The 10,608-nt window shown below is 48.3% G+C and overlaps 1 non-coding gene across 1 annotated transcript; it reads right to left on the bottom strand.

Moving 5' to 3' along the window:
* Positions 1 to 1,217: 1,217 nt before the first annotated feature.
* On the bottom strand, positions 1,218 to 1,324 carry LOC125582800. Its single transcript, XR_007320252.1, has one exon. It is a non-coding gene; the product is annotated as a small nucleolar RNA R71 (small nucleolar RNA).
* Between the last annotated feature and the right edge of the window lie 9,284 nt (positions 1,325 to 10,608).

The following is a 10,608-nucleotide window of genomic DNA, read 5'->3' as shown; positions in this document are numbered from 1 at the left end:
ATTTAGCTAGCCGTTAATTGATAACTTGACACGATTTGAATGAGCCTTGCATCCCTAGTCAGCGAGAGTAGATATTAGGGTGTATTGTGAACATATCGGACTTGATCTCTAAGGCTTGCCATCGTGTCTTGATCCAAACGAGAATTTAGTCATCAAGACCGACTCGCAAAGGAATCAACACCACGAGAGTGAGTTGATTCAATCAGAGTGATCCGAGTTTAGACTTGTTATAAACTGAACTTGAATAATTGCCTGGCTTGCGATTTCATTACCTGAAGAAGAAACCCTAGACTAGCGCCTTTTAATCAATTCAAAACAACCTAATCTTGTTACTTGTTATTTAAGTTATTACTTTATTAAAAAGCCCCACTTCGTTTTACCTAAATTTTGATCCCATGAAGATAAAGTGTGAACTGATCCTCTGGAATTGAATCTAAAGATATTACAACTACACTGTTAACTTGACAGTAGCAAATATCCAATTTTAGTGTATCAATTTTTGGCGCCGTTGCGACGGGGACCAGCTTTTTACCTTTATTTTTCGGTTATATATTTAGTCTAAAACTTCTAATTTGTTTAATCCTTTTTGCAGTTAATGACCCAGGTGTATGACTAGTAGATATACTCGGAGCAATACACAAGGGGACTTAATTTCGCTTACAAATCAGGAACTCGCAAGCTTAGAAATAACCAACCGTCAACAAAAATCAATTACTGCAACAATGGCCGACTTCGACACTCCAGAACAAATGGCCGCTTCTATGCAACAGTTGCAACAGCAGATGCAACAGATGCAAGAGTTGCAGCAAACAATCGCAGCGCAGCAACTGACTGCACAGCGGGAACAACCTGTCCCAATTGGTGAGAGAAACCTACTGCGTAACATCCCTGCTACGCGCTCTGCTATCGCTCCACCACCATGTCAAAGGGCAGACTTTGAGATAAAACCCGGTATGATCAATCTTGTCCAGAGAAAGATGTTCCATGGACTGTCAGCTGAGATACCGGTGGAACACATTGAAGCTTTTGAAGAGATATGCAGTTTCACTCGTGCAAACAGCGTCCCACCCGACTACATCAAATGCATGTTGTTTCCATTCTCTTTAGCGGACAAGGCTTCACGATGGCTTAAGTCATTACCTACAGGGTCTCTAACTTCTTGGAAACAGGTTAGAGCAGCTTTCTTGGGACACTTCTACACGAAAGCCAAAACAGCTGCCCTAAGGAACAAGATCTCCTCCTTCAAGCAACTCGCTAATAAACCTTTCAACGAAGTGTGGGAACGGTTCAGTGATACCCTCAGAGAGTGTCCTCATCACGAGTTTGACGATGACCATGTCCTAGGAATCTTCTACGATGGTGTGGAATGGGAGTTCCGCAATGCTCTAAACACAGCGAGCAATGGAGATTTCATGACTCAAACCACGGAAGGAGCTCACGCGCTAATAGAGAACATGGCAGCTAGTTCGTCCAACAAAAACGAGGAGACTGACCGTTCCAAGAAGGTGAACAGCATGGACACTAGGAAGATTGATGACTGTTGGGGTCAAAATCGGTCACGACGGAATCAATGTCCGAAAGTCCTCAGAAAAACCGAATCTCAGTCAAAACTTCAAAAGCCGAGAAAACGAATAGCCGAAACGGATCGCCCGGCGAGCTCGACCATGACACGAGCCAGCTCGCCCGGCGAGCACGGCCGTGTTGCCGGTCGACTCGCCGGCGAGCTCGGCCGCGACACGAGCCAGCTCGCCCAGCGAGCACGACCGTGATGCCGGTCGGCTCGCCGGCGAGCTCGACCATGGCACGGATCAGCTCGCCCGGCGAGCGCGGCCAATTCTCCGTGGACCATTCCAAACCCGGTCCCATCCAATAACCATGCATCTTCGTCCGAAGTTTCCGTAACTCAGTCTTCGGGTCCGTAGATACGACACCAATGTTCCGTCTAAAAAACATCGTCGAAAGTATTCGGGAAGTTGGGAAGGTTATGTCTCTCGAACGGATTCCTATTCTTCGTAGTATAGCAGGTTACAGTTAACTTAACTACCTCGGCTATGCGAAGAAACAGGGTTCCGTTGGACGAACCATGCCTATACCAACGGCTACTTCGCGAGTAAAAACGTAAAAATGGTTAAGTCTCGATACGGCCCAAAGAGTGTCCGAATTGCAGACAACAGCCCATCTATGGTCCCAAAAGACTTGAGCTCAAAGACTGGTATGACGGTTTATCTCATCCGCGGAAAGAGATAAATGTCAAATTTCCGAAGATAATCACAAAGAAGAAGGAAATATGGAAAAGCCCGCTTCGCGACAAATCCGGCCCAAGAAGAGGTAAACCGACCTAAGGAGGAGTATATAAAGAGGACCTAGGAAGAAGAGATCGGAGCACATCAGAGCAACTTAGCACTTAGAGAAATTTAGGCATCTTTTTCCGTTTTACTAATCGAGCTGCGACTCAACTAGTTTAGATTTAGGTCGCTAGACTAGCGAACGAACCGACAGCTCTTGTAGCCTAGGTCTTTACTTGCTGTTCACTCTCAAACGCGAATTCGGAAATAAGATCCTCTTATTCTCTTTTTCTGCTTATTTTCATTTTATTCTTTCATATTGATCGTGTCGTGTGTGGCCCAACAGATAACCGGGACCTTCAGGGAAGGCTAGGTTAACTTGGCTTTTCTCTGATTAACAAAACTCGACTGTTCGAATTTCGTTTTCCACAGTTTGGCGCTAGAAGGAGGGGGGGTACGGATCTATCTCTCTCGCAACCACACACGCTCAGTCCGATATGACGACCAACGCTGACAAAGACCCGCAAACGCATGACGGGACTCTCGTCGATGCCAACACTGATAAAACTCCAGCTGGAAACGTATCAACGGTCACTGCCGACACCACGATACTAGACCAGATGAAGGAAATATTCGCCTCTGCTCAGAAAATGTCGGACGAACAAGGAAAACTCGTGGCCTCTCTCGCAAAACAGGTGGAAACCTTAACGGCAAAGACCAGGAGCAAACCCCCGCGCGGGACCACAAGAGCCCACAGCGGTAGAAGACTTGATTTCGAGACTCCGGGCAATCTAGCTGCACACGCGGACAAGGCTTCCTCAGGCCAAAACCCTGATGAAATGCTCCAGCTAGGTGCACAGCCAACTGCGGAGAACCTTCCACCTCCTACCGAGAGCAATGAAGGAGAAGAAATCGAGCGCATCGACCTGGATATAACCGACCAGCCCGATCACTCGGACGACGGTGCTGACATCCACCCAAGAAGAACGCGAAGCCAGTCCGCTCGGCAGGACGCGTCCTTCGGAAGACCCATGACCGAGGAAGAAGAAAACCTCTATTGGGTAGAACAGGAGGAGCTGGCCGAAAAGCAGGCCAGGATCCACCGCAGCCAACACAGACAAGCTCGCATGGCTGCCAGAAATCCTGATGAGATCCACGATCTCCGCGAGTACATCGCAAAAACCGCAGCGGAGGTGAAAGCGGTGAAATCACAAATCCACCACGCGACAAGCGCTGCACCCGAGATCGACAGACTTCTCGAGGAAGCACGCAAAACCCCGTTCACTGCCTGGATTACTGAGACCAACGTCTCGGACCCAGGGAAGATCAAATTTCCCATCTACGATGGCACCACCGACCCGAAAGCGCCTGCAGTCTTTCCAGATCGCGATGGGGAGGTGCAAACTTAAGGAACGCGAACGAGACGCTGGCTACTGCCTGCTCTTCATCGAAAACCTCAAAGGAGTCGCACTCGAATGGTTTTCTCGCCTAAAACAAAATTCCATCGGAAGTTTCCGCCAACTTGCTTCATAGTTTCTCAAGCAGTATTCCATGTTCATGGACAGAGAAACCTCGGACGTCAATCTCTGGAGCCTGTCTCAAAGAGAAGATGAGCCACTTCGCGAGTTCATGAACAGATTCAAGCTAGTAATGGCAAGAGTCACCGGGATCAGCGACAAAGTGGCGATCGATGCTCTGAAGAAAACTCTCTGGTACCGGTCGAAATTCCGGCAATGGATATCCCTCGAAAAACCGAGAACGATTCAAGATGCTCTTCAGAAGGAAACGGACTTCATCGTAATGGAAGAGGAGATGAAAATCCTCTCCCAGAAGTACAACCCGCAGAAGACGCCCACAAAAAAAGAAAAGCTCTCGAAACGACAAGTATGTCCACCACGAGGGAGAAGACGTCCAGGGCGAGCACAACTACACTATCAATTCCGAACAAGGAAAGACACCAGAAACCAGTACAAGGATAACTCCAACTGCGAGTTCCACCAGACCAAAGTTCATTCCACTACGAACTACAAAGCTCTCGGCGCAAGGCTAGCCACAAAACTCCTCGCTGGTGACCTCTCGAAGGTCACTAGCATAAAAGACCTCATCCTGGATTCCGACCGCCCTCCCAGGACTGATAAAGAGTCTCCCGAGTGGGACGCACGCGCAAACCAGTCTGGCGAGAAACACGGAAGAATGCAGGATGACCATGGAGACAATAATACCCGCCGGAGGATAAACATGATCATCGGAGAATCGCAATTCTACCACGACTCTGTTTCATCCATCAAGGCTTACAGAAAAAAGGCAGAAACAAGTTCTAACTGAACGACTCGGTCCTCGACCGACAACGCTCCAAACGATACGATTGTTTTCGAGGAGTAGGAAACCGTCGGACTCGATAAACCTCACTGCGACCCGCTGGTCATCGACTTGGTGATTCGAGACCTCGAAGTGGGAAGAATCTTCATCGACACAGGCAGCACGGTCAACGTCATTTTCTGCGACACTCTCTGGAGAATGAATATCGAACTCGGGGAAGTCGTCCCGGAACCAAAACCCCTGACCGGTTTTTCGGGCACAACATCAATGACCCTCGGATCGATCAAACTTCCGGTCATGGCAAGGGAAGTCACGAAAATCGTTGACTTCGCCGTAGTCGATAACCCGACCATCGATAAAGTTATCATGGGAACCCCATGGATCAACGCAATGAAGAAGGTACCGTCGACTTACCACTTTAGCATCAAGTTCCCAACACCAAACGGAACAACAGTAATCCTGGGATGCCAGACACAATCTAGGCTCTGCTTTTTGGCCGAGCATAAGCTACGACAAACTCGGAACACCCCTGCGATTAGCCCGAAGCGAGTCAAGAAAACTCAGAGTACTCTCGAAGGTTCCACAAAGAGCGATTCATAATCACTCGCCCAGGCAACGGCTCCGGACAGCGACGCGATCCCGGATTCCATCGCCCTACCAGCGGAAAACCCGACTGACGAAACGGCCGCCGATTTAACTAAAGCCTCAACGGCCGAAGTAACAGAAACGGCCCTATCCAACGAGTAGGAACGCCCGCAACAACAAAGCAGAACCACGAGATGGCTTGATCCTCGAAAGAGGTACGTAGGCAGCTTGTCCTAATGACAAGTTCAGCTATCCCCCTCTCCAAAAGGGGGGGGGGGTGGAGTGGGTACGTATACTCCTATACTCCCACAAAGTTCAGAATATCCACACATGTACTCGACCAATAAAACTCATTTTATTTTGGTCTCCCGATTAACTTGCAATAAGCCACAACAATCGGAGATTAACCTGAGAAACACCCAAGACAAGGGTCTCCAAACACGCATACCTTTCAAGCAGTCCTTGGATGGGAACTAACTTAAACAACAATCACTACGTATCAATGGTCAAGCAAGACCAAATACATCTTCTCTAAAAACGAAGATCGTAACTTTCTCACTACAAAGGATATACCTTTTGGAAAAAGCGAGACGTCGTAAATATTTTCAAGAGATATTATCCAAACACACGGTCCGTCCGCGACTCTAAAAAAAAAAACAAATTGCCCATCGATTGGCCCCGACGGACAAACCCAAAACGTTCTCAAAAAGAACTCATAGTCTAACCTTTCGTAAAAGTAAAGGTTCTCTTACATCCGACGAGGATACCATAGCGCGCTATACAAGAAATCCAAAATTTTGGTCAGTACTCCAGACGGTCTCTGGAGAGTGCTCGGTTCGTTCCATAAAAGTCATATAAGCTGGCGCCAAGTCGCGGACTTTAAATCGGAAAGAACCAGGTGGAAATCGCCAACAGGCAAAACGAGAGCCGATCAGTCGTCACACAGCCTTAGAGCCAAAAGTAAACCTAGGTCTTGCCCTAAACCCAGTTCTACTGGTCCACTAACATCTCAAGACATGATACGAGATCTTAAAAATATGTCCCATCGTCTATATTTAATACGCTCAAGAAACTTCGCGAAACTCCTAAACGTTTCCGAACGCCCTCGTTCAGTAAGAGCAAACGAACAAGACGATAAACTAAGAGTTAAGATCCGAAGTGACTACTCGTATCTTTCCCTCACACTCGTATCTTTCCCTCAAACTTGGCAGAAGTATAAACTAAAACGCAGAGAATGTCAATCATTCATCATATATATAGAAGCCGCAAAAAACAGCTAGGACCCAAAGCCACCAAACGGCCGGTCTCAAACACATAGTTCACATAGCCTCGCAAGGCCATAACACACATAAATCAAATACGGCCACACTCGGCCTAGATACATCAAACCTCGAAATAAAACTAAGCGAAATAATCCCAACAATCCTCAAAGCTCAAAGTCAAAGAACCCGGACATGGAGACCCCGAACGAGCTCGCAGGCTTGTCCACCTCTCCGTCCGCGACTCCGGAACCTTCATCACCAACACCAGTTCCCGCTTCCGCTGTGTCCTCCGAGACCTCGATGGAATCCCAAAGCTGTCGGACCCTTCCTTCGATCGGAGGAACCAAGGATTCGGCATGGGCACACCCGTTCATAAGATCCGTCATCTCAGCGACCTCGGCAGGAAAAGAGAAGTCCTCGTTCTGCGACTTGTAGAGGGTAGCAACCGAGCCACGACACTCGCAAAAATCGCCCACGAATTCTTGAGCATCCTTAAAGCTCTCGAATTCGGTGGCAAACAAAGCAGCCCTCCGCTTCATTTCGGCGAAATCGTTCTCTTTCCTCCCCTCTCCGCACGGACAAGGGCCCGAGAATGGAACTCAGCCAGTCTCCGGCTCTGTTCTTCGACCTCCTTCCGAAACCGAAAGAGTTCTCTTTCAGCCTCCTCGGCTTTGAAGTGAGAGATACGCGACTCCCGGAAACTTCCGTCGAGCGCCGCATTAAACAACCTCATCCCCTGCACGAACTTAAAATCGGAAACCACATGTGGCAATACACCAGGAAGGCCTCGTAGCAAGTAAAGAAACCTTCTGGAGGGTTCTTCGCACTCTCGTTGCCACTCGGGATCCGAAATACGACTCCACTTGGAATCTGATAAAAGTCCCTGAGAGTCGTGAGGTAGTCGGGAGAGACCATGCTCGGCGTGAGGGGTGCGTTTGGCGACCTCACGGCCCTCTTGGGAATCGGAATGTCTTGCGAAGGTGGAGGCGAGCCGCAAAGAGCTTTGTAGTATGCATCCTTTGCTTCTTCCTCAACTTCAAACTCTTCTTTTGGGGCGATCACCTCATTGGCAGAAGAGTCACCCGAAGATGAGTGTGAGGAAGAATTCCTCTTTGAAGATCTTTTTCTTGAAGACATTTTCTTTGAGCAAAGAGAGATCTTGGAGAAAAAAATTCTATCTTGGAGGAATCTTTTCTTAAGGGAAGAAGTGAGTAAAGAATTTGAAAAACTTACTTCCCTTACTTATACAATTTTTTTTACTATTCGCCTTCAACCTTTCGACATCCGATTACGTCTAATTCCACCTAGAACAGACCATACCGCAAGCTAGGACCTAACACCCAGGTCCACGGATCCTAGTTAGCTGGAGGGCTAACTGTTGGGGTCAAAATCGGTCACGATGGAATCAATGTCCGAAAGTCCTCAGAAAAACCGAATCTCGGTCAAAACTTCAAAATACGAGAAAACGAATAGCCGAAACGGATCGCCCGGCGAGCTCGACTATGACACAAGCCAGCTCGCCCGGCGAGCACGACCGTGTTGCCGGTCAACTCGCCGGCGAGCTCGGACGCGACACGAGCCAGATTGCCCGGCGAGCACGACCGTGTTGCCGGTCGACTCGCCAGCGAGCTCGGCCGCGACACGAGCCAGCTCGCCCGGCGAGCACGACCGTGTTGCCGGTCGACTCGCCGGTGAGCTCAGCCACGACACGAGCCAGCTCGACTCGCCGGCAAGCTTGGCCGCGACACGAGCCAGCTCGCCCGGCGAGCACGACCGTGTTGCCGGTCGACTCGCCGGCGATCTCAGCCACGACACGAGCCAGCTCGCCCAGCGAGCACGACCAAGATGCCGGTCGGCTCGCCGGCGAGCTCGACCGTGGCTCGGATCAGCTCGCCTGGCGAGCGCGGCTAATTCTCCGTGGACCATTCCGAACCCGGTCCCATCCCATAACCATGCATCTTCGTCCGAAGTTTCCGTAACTCAGTCTTCGGGTCTGTGGATACGACACCAATGTTCCGTCAAAAAAACATCATCGAAAGTATTCGGGAAATTGGGAAGGTTATGTCTCTCGAACGGTTTCCTATTCTTCGTAGTAGAGCAGGTTACGGTAAACTTAACTGCCTCGGCTATGCAAAGAAACAGGGTTCCGTTGGAAGAACCATGGCTATACCAACGGCTACTTCGCGAGTAAAATCGTAAAAACGCTTAAGTCTCGATACAGTCCAAAGAGGGTCCGAATTGCTGACTACAGCCCATCTATGGTCCCAAAAGACTTGAGCCCAAAGACTTGTATGACGGTTTATCTCATCCGTGGGAAGAGATAAATGTCAAATTTACGAAGATAATCACAAAGAAGAAGGAAATATGGAAAAGCCCGCTTCGCGACAAATCCGGCCAGAGAAGAGGTAAACTGACCTAAGGAGGAGTATATAAGGAGGACCTAGGACGAAGAGATCAGAGCACATCAGAGCAACTTAGCACTTAGAGAAATTTAGGCATCTTTTTCCGTTTTTACTAATCGAGCTGCGACTCAACTAGTTTAGATTTAGGTCGCTAGACTTGCGAACGTACCAACAGCTCTTGTAGCCTAGGTCTTTACTTGTTGTTCACGCTCAAACGCGAATTCGAAAATAAGATCCTCTTATTCTCTTTTTCTGCTTATTTTCATTTTATTCCTTCATATTGATCGTGTCGTGTGTGGCCCAGCAGATAATCGGGACCTTCAGGGAAGGCTAGGTTAACTTGGCTTTTCTCCGATTAACAAAACTCGACGGTGCAAATTTCGGTTCCCACAATGACCTCGCCGCTAAGGTCGATCTGCTACTCAAGAACAATCAGAATCAGATCTATGTCATGGAAGAGACCAATCTGGAACCAGGTACTACAGATGCTGCAGCAGAAACCGAGACATCGAAAGAAGATCAGCATGAGGTCAGCTACGTCAATGGGCAGGGTTGGCAGTTCAAAAACTACCACCCAAACCCTAATGTGAGGAACAACCCGCACCTGTTCTCATACAAGACCAATCCAGACAACCCCAATGACAGATCTCAGGGAAATCAGTTCCAAAACACTGGATATCAGAAGCCATACCTTCAGAATCAGAATTAGAATCAGAATGGGAAGATGTTCATCCTCAGCCAGGCTCAAAATCAATTTCAGAACAGGCAGAATAATCTGCAGGCTGCTCCTGCAACCGCGAGCGGTCCGCCAGATGAGCTGAAGGGAATGATGCAACAACTTCTGCAGCGGCAACAGATTCAAGGAAAAGCACTGAACCAGGTTACAACCGAGATAAACACTCGGATAGACAACATGTTCACGAAATTGAATTCCAAATACGATGCTGTAGCAAGCCACATAAGGTAGATGGACGTTCAGATTGCTCAAACTGCTGAGACAATAAAAAGGCAACAGGGAACACTTCCAGGGAAAACATACAAGAATCCCAAGGACTGTAACGCAGTCGAGCTGAGAAGTGGAAGACATCTATCAGATCCTATCCCCAAGAAGCTCACTGCTCAAGAGAAGAGAAAACATAAAGAGGGAGAACAACCTCCACTTGAGGATGTCCACGACGACGACCATGAACCGGAACAGCCAACAGCCACAGAACCAGTAGCTCCCACGATGCAAGATCAACCTGTTCTTACTCGCGTCTACATTCCAAAAGTTCCCTACCCAATCCCTGCTAAGAAATCACGCAAAGATTGCGAAGAGATGAAGTGCAAGAAGATGCTAGATGAGTTGAATATTAAGTTCTCTCTCATGGATGATATTCAGATGATTCCTTCAATGCGCAGTCTTGTGAAAGAGCTGATCTCTGGGAAGACCTATGCAGACAGCGACATCATGATGGTCTCGAAAGAATGCAGCGCAGTCCTTCAAAACAGAACAGTCAGGAAATTGGAAGATCCCGGAAAATTTGTCCTATCTGTTCAGATTGGAAAGTCTTCGCTTGTTCTTTATGCGATCTGGGTTCCAATGTGAATCTCATGCCCTACTCAGTTGCAAAACGCATGGGACTAACCAATTTCAAGCCAACCAGGATTTCTTTGGTGTTCGTAGACAGATCAGTCAAGTTAACAGTAGGTGTTCTCGAAGATCTGCAAGTTCAAATTGGTGACACCACTGTTCCGGAAAACTTCGTGGTTCTA

Source organism: Brassica napus, chromosome C2, assembly GCF_020379485.1.
Source record: "Brassica napus cultivar Da-Ae chromosome C2, Da-Ae, whole genome shotgun sequence".
NCBI lineage: Eukaryota > Viridiplantae > Streptophyta > Magnoliopsida > Brassicales > Brassicaceae > Brassica > Brassica napus.
This window is presented reverse-complemented; position numbering and strand designations above follow the sequence as displayed.